General features: G+C 41.6%; 1 protein-coding gene across 23 annotated transcripts in view; it reads left to right on the plus strand.

Annotated features, from left to right (window-relative positions):
• The window catches only part of CLIP1 (CAP-Gly domain containing linker protein 1), a 127,329-nt gene that overhangs the window by 10,609 nt on the left and 92,845 nt on the right, over window positions 1-23,875 (plus strand). For 2 of the 23 annotated variants that reach the window (XM_045457433.1, XM_045457435.1), the window contains exon 1: window positions 5,185-5,562. The exons of 16 other annotated variants lie outside the window; for them this stretch is intronic. The gene's annotated coding sequence lies outside the window, so the exon portion shown is untranslated. Of the gene's footprint in view, window positions 1-5,183; window positions 5,563-9,841; window positions 9,932-20,525; window positions 20,661-23,875 lie in introns of those variants that run through there. 5 more of the 23 variants (XM_045457432.1, XM_045457447.1, XM_045457425.1 and 2 more) reach the window with 4 other exon arrangements.

Consider the following 23,875-nt stretch of genomic DNA (forward strand, 5'->3'; position numbering starts at 1 on the left):
TCTCTGTGGAAGATAACCTAAGCCTAAGCATGGAAAAATAACCAACAATGAAGCTGGTGTTCAGATCCAAATGAAACCATGTCTTAGTCTCTGTTTACAGCATCTAGGATGGTTGTACAGAAAAGCATCTTAGGGATTCGGGAGGAAAATTAGTAGAGTTGTATCTTCTCTTGAAATAGCCAGGTATCCCTCAGTACTCTGAAAATAGGAACATGATTTTTTTTTTTTCCATTGAATCCAAAGACCTATAGCAAATGTTAAACTTGCTTATTTGCAGAGTAAAAACAAGAGAGATTTTTATAAAGAGAGAAAAACACCCAAGTAAGCAAGTCATTGTTTTGTGAGTTAACCTTTGTGCCGTTTTCTTGTTCAGAACAAACAGCTGGTATGTGTTTGCTTTTAGTATGGGCAATGTTAGACTATTTAAGGGCAAGCAACAGTATTTATTCCTTTGTGAAAATTGGAAAGGGACACCAGTTTTAACTTGGCTGGGGATTGACTCATCTCATTACTGTATATAACAGATCAGAGATTTTATTCATCAGTACACTTGAGGGGCAGGAGTCTTTAATATGGAGATTGAGGTTTTATGTTCCAAACTGTTAAGTGACCTTAACAAGTGATTTCACAGGGCACCTGGGTGATTCTGTCCATTGAGCGTCCGACTTCAGCTCAGGTCATGATCTCACGGTTCATGGGTTCGAGCCCCGCATCAGGCTCTGTGCTACCAGCTCGGAGCCTGGAGCCCGCTTCGGCTTCTGTGTCTCCCTCTCTTTCTGCCCCTCCCCCACTCGCACTCTGTCTCTGTTTTTCTCAAAAATAAGTAAATGTTCAAAAAAAAAAGTGATTTTACTTTTTAGAATCCATTTCCTCAGTGGTAAAATGAGGAAGTTGAACTAGATTGCTAAGGTCTCTTCTGATGCTAAAATTTTATGGTGCTATATTAAGCACATTTGCTCCTTTTGACACAGTATAATTGACTGCTCTCAACCTATTAAGTAAGTTCTTCTGGGAGATACCAACCAGGCCTAGTAATTTTTGTCCCTTTGAAGATCTGCCTCTAAGCTGGTGGTATTAGAGTTACAGAGTCATAGGAATTTTGTAGAAACTTGTGTAAATGAGAATAGCTTAATTTATTCAGCTTTCCATGTTCCCTTTTTAAAAAAATTCTTTTGCAGATGGAAGAACTTTGGGAGGCTGCTTATTTTCTGTTTAGCAAGAACGTAAATCTTCACTCAAACTGAGCTGTGTAAAGGCATTCGTAATTACAGGCGGTTGCATCATGGCACAGAGTTTCATCTTCTAGAAAAATCACCTAATGCTCCAGATCTCTTTGCCTTGGTTGGATTTCATACCCCTCCTTCTCCTTTTTAAAACTGCTATAGACTGTGAAGTTCTGGGCGCAACTGTATTGTGCCCTATTTCATACATTGAGTCTTAAGAATACGCACTTTTTAAGCACAGAATAATTTTTGAAATGGTCATGTCTGTCTATCGACACCCTGTTGTGACTTCATTCAGCAGACATCCTGAACTGAGTCTTGAATCACTTATGTTCTACTTCTGACTTTGATAGAGAGATGTGGTAAAAGTTTCTGCATTAGTATCTTATTGTATGATACTCTCAAACCAACACTTGAGATTGGTAGACTGATTTCATAAATTGCTTTGTAAGGCCTCTCCCGGTTAGAGATTGGAAGTACAACATCCTTATGGCACCTTTGGAATTAAGGCATCAATGAATCTTCTGACCCTTCCTAAAGGACCCTGTGTCCTTTAGTGTCTAAATGTGCTTTTCACATTGATCAACAAACAGTGACTATGCTATTTACTTATCTTTTATCTCTTGTACTCTATCCTTGCTAGAGATATGCACTTTGTGTTTTGAATCTTTATGCTAATTTTAAAGCTGTTTGACTCTGGCTTATTTAAAAAGTTATGTGTTGTGTATTTTGTTTTCTCTAAGTCTTAGGTTCATGCTACTATATATTAAACATTTTTTTGTACTGTGTCTCAGTATTTCATGATATTCTGTGAAGAACACCACTGTTTTCAGAGGCTCTGGCCTCCTGAACAAATTTGAGACCTTGCTCCACCCTTTTAGGCATATGCCTTGGAAAGACAGAGTCAGCTCCCAGGAAGTTGGATTCTCTTTCTTTTCTTTCCACTTTGGAAAATTGTTCTCTTCTCACGTGTATTAATTTCTGACAGGGCTGCATGGCCTTTTCTCCTGGCTGGTGTTTTCATTATTCCCGAGCCTTTTAATCCTCTGCTGGAGATGGCGGGCTCAACAGAGGGGCGGTTTGGAGCGTCCCTGTCATCGCAGGCACCAGCCTCCATAGACTTACGTCTCATGTTTAAGATCCTGTTGGCCCTTAGGCCAACCAGCTGGTTGCTGCTGAAACCAAGTGGCTCCAGAACCCTGCTTGCTCTTCTCTCTAGTTTACCTCACTTGTTACTGCACTGATTTGAAGCAGTGGGTCTTCTGTGGCCTGTGCCCTCCACTGTGTTTGGTGGCACCTTGCACATTTTCCCTGCTCAAGGGGCAGGCTTCTGGGAGGCCGGAACCAATGAGGACCTTCAGCAGCTTCGTGTCACTCATCATCAGTTCATACTGACTGACTCTCACGCACTTGCTCGTGACATTCTGCTCTGGAGGAGATGCTCTCCGTCCCCTGACCAGCGTTCCGTGTCTTCATTCAGAAGATTAACAGAGTTTCTCAAAAGTGAAAATGTGAGAGATTTTTTAAATCTTTAAAAAAAATTTTTTTTAATGTTTTTATTTATTTTTGAGACCGAGAGAGACAGAGCATGAGCAGGGGAGGGGCAGAGAGAGAGGGAGACACAGAAGCCGAAGCAGGCTCCAGGCTCCGAGCTGTCAGCATAGAGCCCGACGCGGGGCTCGAACTCATGGACTGTTAAATCATGACCTGAGCCGAAGTCAGATGCCTAACCGACTGAGCCACCCAGGCACCTCTGGATCTTAAATCTTAAACTATAGCCGCTAGACTGTTTCAAAGTCAGACAGTTTACTAAATTTGAGGGGGGAAAAAATACCAGATTAGTAAGAAATGAGTAGCTGACGCTGCAGGTGCACCCTTACCCTCTCTTACTGCCCTGCAGTTTTGCCCTCCAGTCCCCAAGCCTCCCTTTCCGTGTCTTCCTACCGGCCGTTCCTCGCCTCTGCCTTGGTTTCCTGCCGTCCAGAGGGCAGCAAGCGCGGTGCTGTGCTGCTTCAGTAGAAAAATGCTCTCACTCCCTTCTTTGTACTTGAAATGCTGCTCTGGCCACGTTGGCCTTAAACCTGCCAGTCAATGATTCTCCGGTTTCTCTCGTGTATCTCGAGACACGCTTATTAAATTTTCATATGTAACTCAGTACTGTCTGTAGTGTCTGTGCTTTGCTTTGAGTTTTGTGTGGGTTATTTTCAAACTCGTAGTATTGAGTTATCAGGTTTGCTGGCCAGTGCCCCGTGCTATAAGCAAGACCTCTTTCTACATTACATATCCCCGGTCAAACATATTTTAAAGATCCTGTTACTGCAGGTGCTTACCCCTCCTCTTATCTTAACGATAAAATTACTCAGTTTTATATTCAAGATTTTACATTTTTCCTTTTCCTCACGTATGTTAGGAGTTAGGAAGGTGAATATTGCACACGGGAGATTTGGGGCACCTGGCAACTTTATTATCAGTGCCAAGAGGAAGGCTACTTACTTTGTATTTTGCCTTAAGCACGTATTCTAGACCTGTACAGTCCAGTAGCCACAAGCCACATATGGCGGTTGGGCACTTGAAATGTGCTAAGTCCAAGCTGAGATGTGCTCTAAATATGAAAATACACAATGGGTTTCAGAGACCTAGCAGGAAAAAAAGTAATGTGACACAGCCTATTAATAATGCCAATACTGATGACATTTTGAAAAATTACTTTGGATATATTTGGTTAAATAAAATATTTCAGCTGTTTTTAGTTTTCCAAATTCTGTTACTAGAAAATTGAAAATTATACATTTGTCTCACATTATACTTTTATCACACAGTGCTGGTCTAGAAAGTATGGTACTGTCAACATAGGTAATGATCTAACTTGATACTTAAAACTGTGATGTCCCGGGGCGCCTGGGTGGCGCAGTCGGTTAAGCGTCCGACTTCAGCCAGGTCACGATCTCGCGGTCCGGGAGTTCGAGCCCCGCGTGAGGCTCTGGGCTGACGGCTCAGAGCCTGGAGCCTGTTTCAGATTCTGTGTCTCCCTCTCTCTCTGCCCCTCCCCCGTTCATGCTCTGTCTCTCTCTGTCCCAAAAATAAATAAACGTTGAAAAAAAAAATTAAAAAAAAAAAAAAACAAAAAAAACCTGTGATGTCCCACTCACTGGAGGTAGTAATCGAATAGTTTGCCCATAGTGTTGTTGGGCTACTTTTAAAAGAAGCCCCTGGGCTGGGAAATTCTCTATTCCTGTCATCTTTGTCAAAGGCTTAGAGAAAGTGAGACAGAATTACTTGATGCTTTAGTTTGAAAACTGCAGTATCGCGTCATTTTACGGGTTCTTGTTTGGATGTTGAGTCAGTTCAGAACTTTTTTGTACTCTTACTGCATACCGGGTACTTTCTTGGGTCCTTTGGATGCAAAGACAGATCTTACCCCTGACCATGAGGAACTTAGTCATCGCATACTATGAGGACGAGACAGGAGTGTGATGCATCGTTCAGTAATAGAAGAGCTCCCAGTGGCTGGTGTAGTGCAGAGGAGGAGGAGGTAGGGCAGGGACAGTGGTCAGGAAGGACCCCACGAGGAGGTGATGCATCTGCTTAAATTCTTTTAGAGAACGTCCCAGAAGCCCTGCCCCAGGGGAATGCTCAGGGTGGTGCAAACAGACCATCCTCGGGGTGCGAGGCGTGACTGTGCAGTTCCCACCCCAAGAGTGTAAGCTCAGGTCAGCCAGGAAAGGAGATGTGTTGAATTGGCCCCACACAGGCCCATCAGCTTATTGATGGGGTTTTGATGGTCGTCTTCGCAGTTGAAATACTTGACCTTTCCTGTTTTACTCAAGAATTGAAGAAAATATGTAAATGTTCTTCAGTTTCATCTTCTCCAGTTTTTTTCTGTACATAGATGTGAAGGTGAATGAAACTGAAATGGGGGAAAATCGAATGACTTGCCTTTCTTTGGTGGAAATACGAACAGTTTGGAAAGCTACCAGAGTGTTGTGTAAGCGTGTTCAGTGGCTGAAGCAGACCAGCTCAGGTTACACTGCATCTCCCGTGTTGGGGGTGGGGACAGCGAGTGACACAGCATACAACGGACACTTACATAACCATGACTCCAGGGGACAGGATTAAGCTGTGAATGGACCTCCCAAACTCCGGAATATGATATTAGAACACAGCCTTTGAATTTTTCTCTCAAGCTTGACTTGAAAGTGAGCTTCAGAAACCTATCAAACTAGACTTTCCATTACTCTCGGACCTTCTTTCCCCTTCCCTTCTGTTATTAAGTTTGTGAACTTTGATCATTTTAGAATTAAAAGGCAGCGCGGAAATCTCCGAGTGCAGCTGTCTCTAGGTAAGTCATGTAACTTGTCTGGTGCTGGGTTTCCTCCCCATCCCCAGCAGAGCAGAGTTGAAACCTGGGTCTCCGGATGCCTCTGTCCTTAGCACGCAGCCGGTTTCCAGAGGCTCAGTGTCCGACTCCCTCTCCTGGCAGATTAACCTCATTGCAGGTTCTTCAGCTCTCCTTTGCCTCCTGACGGAATTTCCAGAGTTAGTAGATAAAGGAGGATTTTTGTTTGGCTCGTGGGGCGAAGTGCACCTCGAGGGGACCAGGTGCAGCATGGGATGTGATTTGCCGGGGAAGACACGATGCCCTCCTGGAGGGTGCCAGGCGTGCTGAGCTTGCAGGAGCCGATCTTATCAGAGGAGGCTTCTCTTCACAGGTGGCAGGGTACTCTTACTTTGGCAAAGTTACAGCCACTGTGGCTTTCCTTTCACTTTGGATCCTTGCCCTTTCACTTAGGGAGTTTGGATTTGAAATCCAAAATAGTCAAACCACAAAAGGGTGGGGTTGGAAATGGGTTTTACTTAGTAACCTCCAGTTCTAACTGAGGATACTGAGGTCTGGAAAGGGGTTAAATGCTAGTGCAAGGTCATCCAGCTGGGACGGAATCCACGTGTTAACTTCCCAGTCTCTCTGTTGATACTTTTATATTTTTAAGTCATAACATTTTTTATAGCAGTAAATAAAAACAACAATAAAACAAAAATGAGTAAACTAAGCCTTAAAAGAATCAGAGAATTATGAAGAACATTATTGCTTTCATTTGAACATGGTTTATACCATGCTTATTTTTGGGAATTGCTTATTTTAAGGAGTCTCTTGTTTCTGTAAATTGCTTAAGCTTTTTTTAGGTTATAAGGGAGAAGGCGGAGTTTAGACATTACTAAAATACCTCCTATAATAAAAACTTTATATCATGGAGAATTTCAAATGTGCACAGAAGTAGAATACTGCTGTCATCTAACCGAACAAGTTGTCAACTCATCAGTCGTAGCTCACATAACTTTAAGCGTGCTGTAGTCAGACTTGTGTATTTTTTACACCTATTTTGCCCTTGCCAGTAAAATGTCTTTTTGCTTTTAAGAAAATATGGTACTTTTATTTATTATTCATAGAATTATGCTCTTGTGGTGTGAAGTATTTCTATCTCAAGTGCTTATCCTAAAAATGTTTAGAGAGAGCATGCTTGCCAATGGGGAGGGGGCAGAGAGAGGGGGAGACAGAGAATCCAAAGCAGGCTCCATGCTGTCAGCACAGACCCCACCATGGGGCTCAAGCCCACAAACTGTGAGATCATGACCTGAGCTGAAGTCATTTGCTCAATAGACTGAGCCACCCAGCACCGTATCCTAAAAATTTCTTTGAGTTGACTTGGTTGAGATGATTCTAAAGCAGAATTTTTATCTTTGTTACCACATTAAGAAGAGCTAACTTCTGTGACAGACCCCATTAATTTTAGTAATTAGGTAGAAGGTTTTTTTAAAAAATATTTATTTTTAAAGACTAGTTAAGTTTATCCATTTATTTTGAGAGAGAGAGAGAGAGAGAGAGAGTGAGTGTGAGCAGGGGAGTGCAGAAAGAGAGAGAATCCCAAGCAGGCTCCACGCCATCAGCCCAGTGTGGGGCTTGAACTCATGAACTGTGAGATCATGACCCGAGTCAAAACCAAGCGTCAGATGCCCAACTGACCGAGCCACCTGGGCGCCCCAATGTTTATTTTTGAGAAAGAGAGGGGAGGGGGGAGTAAGGGAGAGAGAGAAAGAGAGAGAGAAAATATGAGTGGGGGAAGGGCAGAGAGAGAGAGGGACAGAGGATCTGAAGCGGGCTCTGCTGACGGCCAGAGGGCCTGAGGTGGGGCTCGAACTCAAAAACCATAAGATCATGACCTGAAGTCGCACACTCAACCTACTGAGCCACACAGGTGCTCCGAAACAGGTAGAAGTTCATTTTTAGTTATGGGAAAGTCCAGGGTGGGTTTTTACTGATGGGCGAACGGGAGAAGTGATTCAGAGATCCAGGCTTCTTCTGTGTTGTGACCCCATGATCCTCGGGCCATGCTTTTGTGGTTGCCCAGTTCGCCTCCATCAGGCCATCAGAGGGCCAGGATGGGGGACTGCATAGGGGAAGATAGTAGGGGCTAGGCTTAGGAGTGACCGATGGGCCACGTGTCTTCACAGCCCATTGGCTAGAACTCAGTCATGTGACCATGCTAGCTGCAAAGGAAGCTGGGAAATGTGGTCTGTGACTCCAGGAAGACAAATCAGCTTGGTGAACACCTAGCCACCGTGTGGGTGTACATGTGCACCTCTCATGCTGGCCCTGTGTGCTGCATTTATGTTCCTTTGTGGAAGCAGCACAGCAGAGTGTTTTCTTTGTGGTTCAAGCCGTTTTACTGTGGCCTTAAAAATCATTAGTGTTGGGGCGCCTGGGTGGCGCAGTCGGTTAAGCGTCCGACTTCAGCCAGGTCACGATCTCGCGGTCCGTGGGTTCGAGCCCCGCGTCGGGCTCTGGGCTGATGGCTCAGAGCCTGGAGCCTGTTTCCGATTCTGTGTCTCCCTCTCTCTCTGCCCCTCCCATGTTCATGCTCTGTCTCTCTCTGTCCCAAAAATAAATAAACGTTGAAAAAAAAAAAATTAAAAAAAAAATCATTAGTGTTTTTTCCTTCTCAAGAAATTACATCTATTCATTAAATAAAATTTGAGAAACCCAAGGAAACACAGAAAAGGTACAAAAACTACCAATAATCCCATCACCTGGAGATGATTATTAATTCTGTTACATTTCCTTCCAATTCAAGAGTTTTTTTTTTTTTTTTTTTAAGTTTGTTTATTTATTTTGAGAGAGGGAGGGAGGGAGAGAATTCCAAGCAGGCTTCATGCTCTCAGTACAGAGCCCGGTGTGGGGCTTTATCTTATGAACTGTGAGATCATGACCTGAGCTGAAATCAAGAGTCTACTGCTTTACTGACTCAGGCACCCAGGTGCCCCGAATTCAAGAGTTTTTAGCTGCTTAGAAATAACAGTTTATTTTTTTAACGTTTATTTTTGAGAGAGACAGAGCATGAGTGGGGAGGGGCAGAGAGCGAGGCAGACACAGAATCTGAAGCAAACTCTAGGCTCTGAGCTGTCAGCACTCAGGCTCAAACTCCTGAAACGTGAGATCATGACTGAAGCCCAAGTCAGATGCTCTACCAACTGAGCCACCCAGGCACCCCTAAATTTTTATTCTTTTTTTTTTAATGTTTTATTTATTTTTGAGAAAGACAAAGTGAAAGCTGGGGTGGGGAAGAGAGAGACAGACACACAGAATCTGAAGCAGGCTCCAGGCTCTGAGCTGTCAGCACAGAGCCCGATGCAGGGCTGGAACACACAAGTGGTGAGATCATGACCTGAGCTGAAGTCGGATGCTTAACCGACTGGGTCACCCAGGCTTTTTTTTTTAAATACTAATTCTTACTTTGTGCTGACTTGTGAACTCTAAAATTCATCAGAGGGCGAAGCTACAACAGTTACCAATGGCCTGGCAATTTTGCCTTTTCTTAGCAAAGAATACACCATCGCAGGGCGCAAAACGCTTTTGGCATTTTCAGGATGAACTTCTAGGGGTGCCTGGGTGGCTCAGTCAGTTGAGTGTCCAACTTCGGCTCAGGTCATGATCTCATGGATAGTTAGTTCGAGCCCCGCATTGGGCTCTGTGCTGACAGCTCAGAGCCTGGAGCCTGCTTCGTATTCTGACTCCCTCTCTCTCTGCCCCTCCCCCTCTCATGCTCTGTCTGTGTCTCTCAAAAATAAATAAACGTTAAAAAAAAAAAAACCCAAAATGAACTTCTAGTTTGCACATCATAATCTCCTCTTAGTGAATAGAGTAAAAATTGGGGCTGGTGAAGTTAGATTGTCAAGGCAGAAATAACATTTTAAGTTTATGATTTGCTTCCTACTCAGTTTTTAGAATTCTTAAGAACTGCTTAATATTGCAGGAGAGAATACTAAGAAAAGGTGTTTGAAAATGAGCCAAAATTAAAACTTACCAGCTTGAAGTATATATGAATGTGTTTCTGGTGCTGAGCTGAGAACTTGGGTGGATGTGCTTTTCTCTATGTACTTGCACTGTTTATCCTGGTCAGCAGTGCAGAAAGGTGTTACTCATCTGAGGTGGGAGAGCCCTCTGCATTTCTTGTCATCAGCTCCAGATTCAGGGATCTAGAACCTTCAGGGTTTTCTTTAAGGTGGTGAGGTTGCATCCTAGAGGTAGACCTACATCAGAATTCCTCTTTGTGATATCATCCTCATGACCTCACAGGCAGGGTTGCTCAAAATGTTTGTGCAACTTTTGGCAGGATATGAGCTGAGACCTGGCCCGATTCTACAGACACCATGAGGTACCAGATTGTCTCATATTGGTAGATGGTACTGACTTTCCTGCGACTTCTGTAGATTAAAAAAATAGAGACATTAGTGGTAGGCCCTCTATATTTTACTGAAGCTATATAATGGTAAGAAAATCATTGTTTTAAAATATCCTCTGGCAGGACATTTAAAAACAGAAAACTCAGTAGTAGAGCAGAAGGACTTAACTGTGAATGGGTATGTGGTTAATCAGTGGCTCTTTTTGCTATGTAATTTATCAGTCTTTCTGTTTCCTGCAAATAGTCCTGACATTTTTCTTGTTTGAAAACTTGCCCTGATGCTGAAGATAGAAACAATTTGAAATGATTAGACTTGGTGATCAGACTTTGTATAAATTACGACCCAGAGGCTTGCTTGAATTCAGACGCATCACAACAGAGAAGTTGTCATCATTTGTTTTTGATTATATTGTTTTGCTCTTTGTACTGGTTTAAAAAAAAAATTTTTTTTTAACGTTTATTTATTTTTGAGACAGAGAAAGACAGAGCATGAACGGGGGAGGGTCAGAGAGAGGGAGACACAGAATCTGAAACAGGCTCCAGGCTCTGAGCTGTCAGCACAGAGCCCGACACGGGGCTCGAACTCATGGACCGCGAGATCATGACCTGAGCGGAAGTCGGCCGCTTAACCTACTGAGCCACCCAGGCGCCCCTCTTTGTACTGGTTTTAGTTGGAGTTGGAAGAGAAAGCGTTGCTTCACACAAATGCCCAGAAGTATAGTCTCTGATGGTTAACACACAGAATTTTCTTTTTTTTTTTTTTTATTTTTTAAACATTTACATTCAAATTAGCTAGCATATAGTGCAACAATGATTTCAGGAGTAGGTTCCTTAATGCCACTTACCCATTTAGCCCATCCCCTGTCCCATACTACCTCCAGTAACCCTCTGTTCTCCATATTTATGAGTCTCTTATGTTTTGTCCCCCTCCGTTTTTATATTATTTTTGCTTCCCTTCCCTTATGTTCATTTGTTTTTTATCTTAAAGTCCTGATATGAGTGAAGTCATGTGATATTTATCTTTCTCTGACTAATTTCACTTAGCATATTACCCTCCAGTTCCATCCACATAATTGCAAATGGCAAGATTTCATTCTTTTTGATTGCCGAATAGTATTTCATTGTATATATACACCACATCTTCTTTATCCATTCATCCATCGATGGACATTTGGGCTCTTTCCATACTTTGGCTATTGTCGATAGTGCTGCTATAAACATTGGAGTGCATGTGTCCCTTCGAAACAGCACACCTGTATCCCTTGGATAAATACCTAGTAGTGCAATTGCTGGGTCATAGGGCAGTTCTATTTTTGTTTTTTTGAGGAATCTCCATACTATTTTCTAGAGTGGCTGCACCAGCTTGCATTCCCAACACACACATAGAATTTCTTAAGGATTGTCCTCCTTTAAACAAAAACTTCAAAAACCCGTTCTTCCTATATAGTAGGTGCAAGCACTTGATAAATTAACCCTCCCATCTTTTTTAAAGTAGGTATTGGGACTCTTCTAACTTTGATTCTGTAAGCCATGTTGAGAGATTATTAGGCAATCAAAAAAATTTTTGTTACTGCTTTGTCCTCTTGCAAAGCATGTATTAGACTCAACATCGCATTTTTTGAAGTAGATTTCTCTTTAAAGTGTTGTCCTATGTATTTCCCTCTGTAACAGCCATATGTCCCAATTTTCTTAAACATGTAGGACTTACAGTCTTAAAACATTGACTTTCTTTGAGACTAGGAGCCCTTTATGGGTCCTCTAGGTATGTTCCCTTTCAAATGTCTCTCTTTAACTGGGACGTCTTTGAGACAGCTTCTTAGAAATGAGCCATCCTGTAGACATAGGTTATAGAAACTTGAAACTGCAAATTTGAAGTGAATTTTAGCTACAGGGACATTTAACTGCTTTAGATTAGTTTTCATTATTACAAACATTTCTGTGTTTTCAAGATATATTCTTATGCAGGGAGAATGGAACTGAATATTTGATTAAAAAACTTTTTTAAAATTTATTTTTGACAGAGAGAAAGAGAACGAATGGGGGAGGGGCAGAGAGAGAGGGAGACATAGGATCCAAAGCAGGTTCTGCACTGAGAGCAGAGACCCTGACATGGGGCTCAAACCCAAGAACCGTGAGATCATGACCTGAGCTGAAGTCAGATGCTTAACTGACCGAGCCACCCGGCACCCTGAATCTTTTTCGAATTCCTATTCCCTCTGCAAGATCTCTTTCATGGAAGGGTTATCCAGGTGGGGTCTGAATGGTAGTGGGTCAGTCATAGCAGAGGGGGAGTGATCCCGGAGGTATCTTACAATGACAGTTTGGTACTTGCTCATTGTGCTTTGCATGGTGTTCGATGGCTCTGGCTTCACTTCCAACCTTGGAATTGATTAGTCATGTTTTTATTTTTTTTTTAATTTTTTTTTTTCAACGTTTATTTATTTTTGGGACAGGGAGAGACAGAGCATGAACGGGGGAGGGGCAGAGAGAGAGGGAGACACAGAATCGGAAACAGGCTCCAGGCTCTGAGCCATCAGCCCAGAGCCCGACGCGGGGCTCGAACTCACGGACCGCGAGATCGTGACCTGGCTGAAGTCGGACGCTTAACCGACTGCACCACCCAGGCACCCCAGTCATGTTTTTATTTTGATTTTTCTTCTTTCCAAGGTCTTGGTAATTAACCCATTGGTTTTTTTCCTAAAAGCAATTTTTATCTTTATCTGGATGTTTTTATGAGGCAGAGATAGCTTATTAAAAGGAGTAACTGCAGGGGCACCTGGGTGGCTCAGTCAGCTGAGCGTCTGATTTCTTCAGGTCATCATCTCATGGTTTGTGAATTCTAGCCCCGAATCCAGCTCATTGCTGTCAGCGCAGAGCCTACTTGGAATCTCCTGTCCCCCTTTCTCTCTGGCCCTCCCCCAGTAGCATGTGCATTGTCTCTCTCAAAAATAAATAAACATTAAAAAAATGCTCTCTGTTTAAAAAAAAGTACAGTAAGCTTATTGTTCTATATTTTGAGAAGGGTGTTGTCTTGAACTGTAACCACCATTTCTGGAAATCTGTTCAGAATGAAAGACTGACATTTATGTAATTTCCTGTTAAAATACTGTGTAGCAAGAGAAATTCTATCTGATAGGAAAGTGGGGTGCTTGGTTTCTTAGAAATAATAGCTGTTTCAGTGCTTACTATGTACTGGCATTATCCTAATAACTTGGAACTTCCTTAGGTGCTGATCTTTTCCAGTATCTAACATCTAACACACTAAACAAATGTGTACCAAATCTTGATTTTCCCAGAGGGTAGAACACATTTTTTTTTTGGGTGGAGGAGAGTATTTCTACTTTCTGGAATACTAACTTGGAGTAAAGCTGACATTCTCAAAACATGCAAAACACACTTCTTTTTGGGAAATACGAAAGAGGATAAGTCTTCTAAGGTTATTTGTTTCCCTGAAATAAATATCTTGTCCTTTTAAAATTTGTTATTTAGGTCAGATCTCAGAGTTAAATCACAAACTAAGATATTAATCTACTTCAAAATTGTTGCTTGAGGCCTGACTTTTTTTTTTTTTTTTTTTTTTTTTTTTGGTCTCTCAAAATAAACCTGTAGGTTACACAGGGAAAAGAACAAAGCCCTGTTCCTCTCGTGTTGATGTTTTGCAACAAAGCTTCCAGTTAAGTGAAATGTAAACCTTTTAATGAGAAGAGAACCAGAAGAGTTGGTGCCTCCGAACCATCTATGTGTCCTGGATCCCTCCCTGCATCTCCCATTTGAGAATGTACTAGCAAAATAGTAGCTATCTTTGTTCAGAAGTGAGTTTTAGCGATAAGTATTTTACAAATGGTTCTTCGCTTGAAAAAATACTGGAACTATGGCATTAGTCAATGATGTAAATATAGGATTCTGGGGGTTAGTGTATAGTCTGTTGCAGTATTATGGTTCGGAAATTAAGATTATAAGTAATGTGACTGGCTTTAAAAATGGGGCACCTGGGTGCCTCAGTTGAACATCCAACTCTTTTTTTTATTTATAAATTCAGGTGATTTGGATCAGTTTTAGGTCTCCCATCCCTACTTTAAAAAAAAAAAAAAAACTAATTTAGTTTTAAATTTATATCCAAGTTAGTTAGCATATAGTGTGACAATGTTTTTAGGAGTAGATGCCTTAATGCCCCTTACCCATTTAGCCCACCCCCCCATAACCCCCCCAGTAACCCTCTGTTTGTTCTCTATATTTAAGAGTGTCTTATGTTTTGTCCCCCTCCCTGTTTTTATATTATTTTTGCTTCCCTTCCCTTATGTTCATTTGTTTTTTTACCTTAAAGTCCTCATATGAGTGAAGTCATTTGATATTTGTCTTTCTCTAATTTCACTTAGCATAATACCCTCCAGTTCCATCCACATAGTTGCAAATGGCAAGATTTCATTCTTTTTGATTGCCTAGTAATACTCCATTATATATATTATGTGTTGTGTATATATCTTTATCCATTCATCCATCGATGGACATTTGGGCTCTTTCCATACTTGGACTATTGTTGATAGTGCTGCTATAAACATTGAGGTGCATGCGCCCCTTCGAAACAGCATACTTGTATCCCTTGGGTAAATACCTAGTAGTGCAATTGCTGGGTCATAGGGCAGTTCTATTTTTAGTTTTTTGAGGAACCTCCACACTGTTTTCCAGAGTGGCTGCACCAGTTTGCCTTCCTACCAGCAGTGCAAAAGAGTTCCTCTTTCTCTGCATCCTCACCAACATCTGTTGTTGCCTGAGTTGTTAATGTTAGCCATTCTGACAGGTGTGAGGTGGTATCTCATTGTGGTTTTGGTGCGTGTTTCTCTGATGATGGATGTTGAGCATTTTTTCATGTGTCACTTGGCCATCTGGATGTCTTCCTTGGAGGAATGTCTATTCATGACTTTTGCCCATTTCTTCACTGGATTGATTATTTGTTTTTTGGGTGTTGAGTTTGAGAAGTTCTGTATAGAGTTTGGTTACTAATCCTTTATTAGTCATTTGCAAATATCTTCTCCCATTCTGCTGGTTGCCTTTTAGTTTTGCTGACTGTTTCCTTCCTGTGAAGAAGCTTTTTATTTTGATGAGGTCCCATAGTTCAGTTTTGCTTTTGTTTCCCTTGCCTCTGGAGACATGTTGAGTAAGAAGTTGCTGCGGCTGAGGTCAAACAGCTTTTTGCCTGCTTTCTCCTTGAGGATTTTGATGGCTTCCTGTCTTATGTTAAGGTCTTTCATCCATTTTGAGTTTATTTTTGTGTAAGGTGTAAGAAAGTGGTCCAGGTTCATTTTTCTGCATGTCGCTGTCCAGTTTTCCCAACACCATTTGCTGAAGAGACTGTCTTTATTCCATTGGATATTCTTTCCTGCTTTGTCAAAGATTAGTTGGCCATATGTTTGTGGGTCCATTTCTGGGTGAGCATCCAACTCTTGTTGTTGGCTCAGGTCGTGATCTCATGGTTTGTGGGATTGAGCCCTGTGTTGGGCCCTATACTGACAGTGTGGAGCCTGCCTGGGGTTCTCCCTCTCCCTCTCTCTCTGTAAGCAAATAAATATTTTAAAAAATGAAAAAAGGGGCTCCTGTCTGGTTCAGTCGGTGGAGAATGTGGCTCTTGATCTCAGGGTCATGAGTTTGAGCCCCATGTTGAGTGTAGAGATTACTTAAATAAATAAATAAATGAAAAAAGTACACCAGAACTTAGGTTTTGTCATCTAGGGAAGTGTTGTTCATTTATTACAGTGATAGAGCCATTAATAATTCTGGGAACTCTTGGAATTGTCTGTGTGCCTTGGATACATTTTTGCTATGTTAAGTAGTTGCACATCTTATTTTATTATTTTTTTGCACATCATATTTTAAAGTTTTTTTTTTTTAATTCAAATTTTGGAAACAGCCAGTAGTGTTTTAGAGTCAAGTCCAATGAAGAGCTTTGAGAGATTGAGTGGTCATTACCACTTTGGGTCACCAATAAAGTACAACTTAACAAACTGTCTCTGAAGTTAATTCTAAAAGAGGAGTCAAGGATACTTTTGACCAAAGCAGTATTATTGAGATAACCTTAAAATTTACTCAAGTGATTACATTTGACATGGAGATCCTTCCTGGATGGAGGAGGTTCTAGAACAGTGCTGTTCAATAGAACTTTCTGGCATGGTAGAAATTGTTGTATATGTTGCGCTGTGGTTATTGAGCACTTGAAATGTGGCTGATGCGACTGAGGAGCTGAATTTTTATTTCATTTTGTAAGAATTTAAAGTTTAAACAGCACATGTGGCTAGTGACTACCATCCTGGGTAGTTCAGATCTAGAACATTTAGTTTTCAGTGTGCCTTACAGACCAACATGAACAGTTGATGGTAAGACACTCTAAAAATCTTAAAACAGTTATTTTACCAGCAAAAATGAGTTGATTCTGGAATAGCAGAGAATTGCAATTCAAGATAAGCAGGCGGTAGCAAAAACCATAGGCCAGTCCAACAAAGTAAGCACGTTATTCTATGGAGAAGGTGGAAGTTGGGAAGGGTAAATTTTTGAGAAGAGTCCATTGGAGAAAGGCAAGAGTTCAGGGTCATGACTGTTCCTCATTGGCTGGGTGAGGTAATCAATTTCTTAGAGGAGATGCTGTATACATCTTATGCTGTTGGGACCTGTAATTGAGGATTCTTTCCTGTTGACAATTGTGTTGGGATTGGTCATTGACAATTCGTGACTGATACTGCTTGAGAACTCCCCCTCCTGGCCTCCTGACTCCATGTTAGTGAGGTTTCCCCTTTATTCATGTTCACATTATCAAGGCAAAGTAGTTCGTGGGATTTCTGGTCTGCCCTACCATACATGCAGAGTAGTAGAGAGGCCAGAGTTGTCATGTATGTTCAGTGGTATCTAATTTTTATAGCCCCTGCAAATTTATCCTTGCTAAGGTGTTATGTATGTGAAGGATTTGAGATGAGAACCTTCCTCTTTATTTCCATTTTGATCACTGACTTCAGATGCTCATGGCTCCTCTTCCTGAAATTTAAGACCTGCCCCCGGCAGCCCCCATCTGTTACTTGTACCCACGGTTTGAGTGAGTGAAGACTTGGCATGCCACTAGAAAAAGCCTGCCAACCCTTGGTTTAAATCTTTGCTTGACAATGATAGCCAGGTTAAGATCACTGAAATGAACAACTGAAATAAATTTAGGGTTTAAGAGGAAACTCCAGACATCTTTCATTTCCTACCACTAGAATCTTGAAGTAAAAGCTGATCATAGTAAATTTTTTTGATTGAATTCTAAAGTTCTTGTCTAACTTGATTTATTGCAAGAATCTTCTGATGTTAGCCAAACCAAGCTGCTCAGTGTTTTACTCACATGCTTTATACCTTTCCTCCTCCTTCCTCTCCTCCTCTGAAGTCTTTTCTCTGGGACTTCTTAATACCCTGACTGCTGACACCTGTACAAGACTGTTACTTTCCTTTGAGCCCTTGCTGAAATCCTTCCTTGCCATGAAGCGTTTTCTTTCTGCCTTAATCCACTCCATCCTTCCATCTTCTAAAAACACTTCCAGGATCATTGCATGGTTTGGTATTTCTTGTAAGTTACATTGTAATCTTAGTTATTTTTCATATATGTGGGTCTTTTCTTCCCAACTACATTATAAACTCCTTGAGTTTAGGTCTATGCCATGTATTTTTCTGTCACCTGTAGCAAGCACCAAGTATAATCTTTTAAAATACTGATACACTCTGACTGGTGTGCGTGTAGAATTATTGAAACAATCAAGACTATTTTCCTCATTCATTTTCTTTTTTTTTTCTTTTTAAGAATTTTTTTTAATGTTTGTTTATTTTTGAGAGAGACAGAGACAGAATGCAAGTGGGTCAGGGGCAGAGAGAGGGAGACACAGAATCCGAAGCAGGCTTCAGGCTCTGAGCCGTCAGCACAGAGCCCGATGTGGGGCTCGAACCCACAGAGCTGTGAGATCACGACCGAGCCAAAGTCAGGCGCTCAACCGACTGAGCCACCCAGGCGCCCCTCATTCATTTTCTTTTTCTTTTTAATTTTTTTTTTTACATTTATTTATTTTTGAGAGACAGAGGGAGACAGAGCACAAGTGGGGGAGGGGCAGAGAGAGGAGACACCGAATCTGAAGCAGGCTCCAGGCTCTGAGCTGTCAGCACAGAGCCTGATGCGGGGCTCGAACTCACGGACTGCGAGATCATGACCTGAGCCAAAGTTGGATGCTCAACCGACTGAGCCACCCAGGCACCCCCCTCATTCATTTTCTTTAGTGAGCATTGTTTATAAAGTACTGTGGGGAATATAACAATGACTAAAAGACAGTCTGGTGGAGCGCATAGACGACACACACAACTTAGTGTGCCAGGTGCTAGGAAGAGGTACAGATTCAGTACTACAGGAAGTTACACATTTTCATTGGTGAGCATTGGAGAAGGGTTTGTGGGGCAGATGAGTGCCCGAATCTGCCCTTGTGTAAGGTTTCAGCAGATGGAGGTAACTAGACTTGGAAAGGGCATTCAAGGCTGAGTGAACCACCTGAAACGAAAGCACAGAGGAGTGAAACGCTGAGGCTTCTGTAGTGGTATTTGGGGAATCGGACACGTGGATGGTTCATGTGCATGTAATTGAGAAAATGAACCTCAGGTGACTTTTATCGATTGTTCGGCAGTGAGTGGTTCTTGAATGTAAGCATCAGAATCACCAGAAGGGCTAAAAATACAAGTAGCTGATCCCCCACCCAGAGTTTGTTTCAATAAGTCTGGGGTGGGGGAGGGCCCTGATAAGTTTCTAGGTGATGCTGCTGATGCTGCACATTTTGAGAACTAATTTGGAGTACCATTCCATCTGATAACCAACTTAGAAAAATGCCTGGTTTACATATATAAATACCCCAATATTAATGGATAATTGTGTTCTTTTTGCATTATGTACGTAAAGTCTTCCCACACATTTTAAGTTCAGTTATATCACTCACCCGCCAGCACAGCGCTGTGCCAGTGGTAATACAGTAGTAAATACTGTACTTGCTAACTTGGCGTCCGCATCTGTGACTATCCGAGCCAGAAGCACATGCTTCTGGAAGCCCTTAGGGAATGGGGGTTTTCAACCTTTGCAACTCTAAATACAAAGCACAAATGGATAGAACAGCAGTTCTCAACACTTTTTTCCTTAGGACCCTTTTACATTCTTAAAAATTATTGAGGTGTCCAGAGAGCTTTTCTTTATTTAGGTTTTATCTATTGATGTTTATACCATTTAGCAGTTAAAGCTGGAAATATTACTTCATCAGAAATTAGAAATCCATTACACGTTACATAAATTTTTAATGAGTAACTTTCTCTAAAATAAAAACTTGAACGAAGATGGCATTGTTTTTACATTTTTGCAAATCTGTCTGTAATAGAAGACGGCTTAATAGGAGACAGCTGCTTCCTCATTCGATCTGTAGTGAATCGTTTTGGTTGATGCACATGAAGGAAATTGGCCTCAACGGATGAAGAGGAAGCGAAAGGAGTATTTTTAAGAGCATTTTCAGATAGTTATGGATTTTCTTCTACCAAAATTTGATAGGTTGTAGTTTATTAAAAGTGGAATCTGAAACCATATGAATGAACTTTTATTGTTACATAACAATCCATTGGTTTAATTTGTGCTTTGAATGGATATTTTACCCATGAGTGATTTTGTAACATTATGCATTGTCCGTTGAAAAAGATTGATTCACTGAGTTACGGCACATTTCCATATTCTGGCACATTTCATTATAATATCAATATCAATATCAAAAAATTACATTTGTTAATCCTGTTGATTTCATCAGAGAATTCTTCAGTATTGGGAAACTGTCAAGCTCACAGTGGAGGATATGTTTTCCAAAATTTGAAGTTTCTCTTGAATACCTAGAATTTATCTTTGTTTTTTTAAAATCTGGTGCTTATATTTTATTTAATTTATTTTTGTAATTTTACATCCAAGTTAGTTAGCATATAGTCCAACAATGATTTCAGAAGTAGATTCCTTAATGCCCCTACCCATTTAGCCGATCCCCCCCCTCCACAACCCCTCCAGTAATCCTGTTTGTTCTCCATATTTGAATCTCTTATGTTTTGTCCCCCTCCCTGTTTTTATATTATTTTTGCTTCCCTTCCCTTATGTTCATTTGTTTTTTATCTCAAAGTACTCATATGAGTGAAGTCATGATATTTGTCTCTCTAATTTCGTTTAGTGTAATACCCTCTAGTTCCATCCACGTAGTTGCAAATGGCAAGATTTCCTGCTTTGTCAAAGATTAGTTGGCCATACACTTGTAGGTCCATTTTTGGGTTCTCTGTTCTGTTCCATTGATCTGTTCCGTTGATTGTTTTTGTGCCAGTACCATACTGTCTTGAAGTATGACTTCAAGCTTCTTATACAGCTTGAAGTCTGTAAAATTTATCTTTGTTAACAAAGATAACCCTTCCTTGAAGGGACAGGGTCACATAGTTCATTTTCAAGAGAATGTCTGCCAGATTACTCAAGCCTCAGTAGCCATAGTTTACCAGTCATTTTTTTCAGGTACAATAGATGTTCCCTAAAGAAGTGGCTAATTGAGCGCGTTTCTCTGTTGTACAAGTTCTTCTTCGATACGCAGTGGGGCACAGCTGAGGTGCTTCCTGTCTACTTGCCATGTTGCTGCAGAGTATTAAAAAGGCATGTATTTAAAGGTTGGATTTCTTTTAAATTTTTTAAAATTGTAGTTTATTTTGAGAGAGAGAGTGCACAAGAGCATACTACCTCTTCATTACAGTGGAGGACGGATAATTTCATACTGTCCCTTCCTGTGCTTCTGGGTTCACCTCATTTAGCCCAATTCTTCACTCCTTCTTTTCTTCCCAAACTCGAACTCACCTTCTGTAATTCAAGTTGTAATGATCCGTCTCCTATGTCCCCATCCTCTTCTGTGGACAGTCTCCTTCCCTCCTTGCCTTATCTGACACTTGCCTCTGAAGACTGCCTCCCACCTCCCCTGTAGCCCTCAGGGAGGTAACTCAGGGCCAGGCTGGTGTGATTGTTGGCCTAAACTGCTTCTCAGGCCTTCAGAAGCCCCAGCTCTCCTACCACCCGGTGTAGCCCTGCAGCTGACATGCCCTGACCTCAGTCTCTCGCTCTGATTCCTTTTAACTTCTCCACTCCCTTTATCTGTGGACTCCCTGGTCCTTTGTAAAATCACTTCCACACTCAGGCCACTGTGTTCCATCTACCTGGTCAAAACCTTGAAGCTTCTCACTCTCACCATCACCTCTTATCTCTCGACTCAAAGGGGAGGGAGCATTAGTATCCCTTGGGAGTGCTAGCAGAACCCGAGGCCCCATCCCAGACCTGCTGAGTCAGAATCTGTAGTTTAACAGGATGTCGTTAAAGCACCTGGTACCCTCGTGATTACCACCCTCCATCCTGTTGAGGTGTCTCATCCCTCACTACTTTTCGCTGTCAGAACTACCCTATCTTCACTTTCCTTCACCCATCTCAGATTCCCTGTCTCATTTTTTTTTTTAAGATTTATTTATTTTAAATTTAAAAATATTTTCATTTTTTTAAAATGTTTATTCGCTTTTGACAGACAGAGTACGAGCAGGGAACGGGCATAGAGAGAGGGGAGACACAGAATGTGAAGCAGGCTCCAGGCTCTGAGCTGTCAGCACAGAGCCTGACACGGAGCTCGAACCCATGAACCATGAGATCATGACCTGAGCTGAAGTCAGAAGCTTAACTGACTGAGCCACCCCCGTGCCCCTAAAGATTTTATTTTTTAAAAGTAATCTCTACACCCAACATATGGCTTGAACTCACAACCCTGAGATCAAGAGTTGCATCCTCTGCTGACTGAACCAGCCAGGCATCCCTCCCTGTCCCTTTTTAATCGCTCCTTGTTTTTCCCTTCCATTTTAATTTAACTGGCAAAATTTTGATTATGAGTGAACTTAGCTCCCCACCTTTCTGGTACCTGTGCCTGAGCAGAAGCTTGTTAGGAAGAAAAGGTTAGTAGAGGAAAAGGGAGGCTGGTTTCGCTTTAAGTTTGTGACCGCAAATCTCATGTTCACTCTGCTGCTTGGCGATCCTGCTGTATTTCCCCAGTAAGCTCCCATTTCTTGCTCAAAGACAAATATTTTTTGTGTTCAGCTTTCATTCTGAGCCTCCCAGAGGTCTCCCTGCTTTTTGCATGGGCCCATGAGAAAATGGAAGAATGCCTTTTTCATAGTAGTTTCTCAGGAAATGTTTGTTGAATGAATGGATTACTATCTTGGAGGAAGATTGCCTTCAGAGAGCTGATCTATTAGGCAAAGCACAGGGTCTCAAAAGTGCCACCACCACTTCTTTGAGTGACCTTGAGAAAGCCACTTAACTGCTCAGACCTTCATTCTCTTTGTCCGTGAATGGACAACCATTGATAACCGGTCACCTACCTTCCAGGTTATTTTGAGATGCAAGTAACTCAGTGTTATCTTTGTGCTTTTGGCACTCTTGCTCCTCTACACGTGTCCGTCATCTTAGTAAGACTGAGTCCTAATGTTTTTAATTGTGGTGTGCGGTCCTTCCTAACTTTGAATGTTAGGTTCAGTGGAAAGAACTTGGGATTCTGGAATCAGGCCTACTTACTGTTCATATCTCTGCTGCTCAGCCAAATGACCTCAGGTGGCCAGTCATTAACAAGTGAGGAAATACATCTGTTAATCTGAGGTGTTGATTCATTTGTTACGAAAGGACAGTAATTGTTGATCCATAGAATTGTAAGCCTCAAGTGTGATAATAATATGCATACAAACTATTTCTAGATTATAATACTGTGTGTATTATGGTTTGTACATTTTGGGAGGGTTTGTACAGAGGAGAAGGGTGGTTTGTCTTATTTTAGGTCCAAAACTCTTGAGATTGGGTAAGCACGAACATCAGAAATTCAACTACCATCAGCGTATTAGAGAGTCAAGAATATCTTTTTTTTTTTTTTCTCTTTTGCATGTATTTTGGAAGTGATTAGTTTTAAGGTGACATTCACTGACCTTGAAACATTCTATGGAGATGTTGCTTCTTGGTCATTACGATTTGTAGGTACCATGACCAAGACATTGATCTTTTGTTTCTCAGTGAATTGATTTTTTTGAAGTAAGCCTGACCTGCCATTCATTAATAATACATGAAGAAGAAACTTGAATCGGGAGATTAAAAAACCCAGCATTGGTGGTGGTGTTACTAATTCTTTTATCGAGACAGACTAGACTTTTCTCCTTTGTTATATCTTGGTCACAGTTCCCTGCTTCGGGATTCAAATGACTCGTATGGACCAAGAGGCAGAGGCATTCAGTTAGGCCACAAAGTCTAGACTTCAGGTTTATAGCTAGCTAAATGTAGGTTCCTAATAACCACATGCTCTGTTCTTTTGACTGTGGCTTGTAGATGCTCAGATTTTTGTGAGCTCAGGGTGTTGAGCTGCAAAGTTTGAAATTGGCCGAGGCTTCCTAGTTGCTGATTATGGTGTTTTTCACAATCTCTCTTGAGGGAGGAGCGCTTGACCAGAGCCCAAGAACTCACTGTTCTGCCTGAGTGGAGTATTTTAAGGAGCACGTCATGCTCTCTTCTTACCATCGTAATAACTTCCCCAGGACCATTGTGCTCTGTCTGTTCTGTTCTCACCTACCTGACCCTTTCACCTTATAATGTTGGACCAGGCAGTTTCTGACCTTAGCCTGTCCCCACCCTCTTCAGATTCTCTGCACATGTCAGTAGTCTTTTTCAGCTTAGAGGGGACTCAGCCATTCCCTTCCACCTAAGGCAGTAGCAAGAACAAGTAAATCTGCTTGAAACTTACAGGCTGTGTATGGTGAGGGTCTGACAGTAAAGCAGGTGGCTTCAAACCTGACTCTGAATCA

The sequence above is a fragment of the Leopardus geoffroyi genome, chromosome D3, assembly GCF_018350155.1.
Source record: "Leopardus geoffroyi isolate Oge1 chromosome D3, O.geoffroyi_Oge1_pat1.0, whole genome shotgun sequence".
NCBI classification, from domain to species: domain Eukaryota; kingdom Metazoa; phylum Chordata; class Mammalia; order Carnivora; family Felidae; genus Leopardus; species Leopardus geoffroyi.